Here is a 1468-nt window from a genome sequence, read left to right on the forward strand (position 1 = left end):
AAAAAGGTCTTATTTAGATTTAAAGATTGACTTTTATTGTATTTTGCCAGCTAAAGGCAGTTGGACAATATTTCTTTATCAAGTTTTCTTACCTTTACATTAAAATACAAAAAAAAAGAGAAAAAAAAACCACCACCACCACCACCGTCAACAACATCCCCAAGTCTAATGATCAGGCTTTAACCCCCAAAATCCCCTGGTCGTAAACGCGCTCCAAAAGCATGATGGGAGACAGAAACTAGCCAGTAAGGGAGCCTGCTGGCTGGGAGTGTATCCGTGTGAGGACCAGAATGTCTTACTTGCCTTGTGTTACATGTTGGCATGGCAGCAGTAGATGAGTACTACTGAACAAATTATGAGCGCAGACTTAACGATCTTACAGGCCCCTAGCTGGGGACAAAGTGGGGGAACAAAAATGAAAGAGCTGTGAGTATCAACGCAGTGGCAAGTGGCTGCAAGTATTAAATAAATAAAAAATTAAAAAGTCAATGAATAATATACATCAGGCGACATGTGCTCTGTAAGCTAGTTAAAATAAATAAGACAGAATGGACAGTTAAAGGGATAGTTTGAATTTTCTTAAGTGGGGTTTTCTGGAGGTAAATCTCCATAGTCAGTGTATTACCTACAGCAGATGGCGGTCGACATGCCCCCAGTTTAGAGACGCAGACAGGAAGCTAAGCAATGTACCGCTTGGGACAGGGGGCAGCGGCTAAAGGCATTTTAGACACCAAAAAAAATAATCTATATCATCTTAAGTTTCCAAGTAACATTTTCACTGCTTTATCTTGCCATCAGAGAACTCTTTACAAAGGGGAACTAAAGCCACTACAAATGGTTTATTCAAAGCCACCAGACTCCTTTGACAAAAACACCAATTTTACCTCACAGAAAAGGGAATTGCTGGTCTACCTCTGCCTCGATCAGTCCGTTTGTTTGTGTTTTTGTGTGACTCTGGGGTTTCAAAAGGGATAGATCAGATTCACTCAAGTCATTGAGATCAAGGCAGCGGTAGATCAGCAACTCCAGTGTTCAGTCAGGTAAAATTACGGTTTTTATCTAAGGAGTCTGGAAATGGCTGCCTGACAGCAAGGTAAAGCGGTGCAAATATTCTAAAAATATACAGTACAATAAAAGAATATTTCATTTTTTCAAGGGGGTAAGCCAACCTTCACAAAGCGTAGCTCATATGGCGCCATTTTAACTCTATCAAGCACTCACCCGCTCTTTCCAGCATTCCATTGACAGCCAATAGCGGCCAGTCACTTTGACAAATAACAGCAAATAACTTTACATCCGAAGCATTTACAGACTCTATTGACCCATTGTTTATTTCTAAAGACACACAACAATGTATAAAAGGCTCCATTACCTTGTATCTCACGTTCTGGCTCTGTAAAAGGCGTTTTTTGTAAAAAAGGATTGTGTCATAACCAAGTGACTTGCTGTTGCACAGTCGACAAATCAC

At 40.4% G+C, this 1468-nt stretch overlaps 1 protein-coding gene across 2 annotated transcripts in view; it reads right to left on the reverse strand.

Annotated features, from left to right (window-relative positions):
• Positions 1 to 1468, reverse strand: part of LOC116702699 (splicing factor U2AF 65 kDa subunit) — a 50795-nt gene that overhangs the window by 8555 nt on the left and 40772 nt on the right. The window lies entirely within an intron of this gene.

Source organism: Etheostoma spectabile, chromosome 15 (assembly GCF_008692095.1).
Source record: "Etheostoma spectabile isolate EspeVRDwgs_2016 chromosome 15, UIUC_Espe_1.0, whole genome shotgun sequence".
NCBI lineage: Eukaryota > Metazoa > Chordata > Actinopteri > Perciformes > Percidae > Etheostoma > Etheostoma spectabile.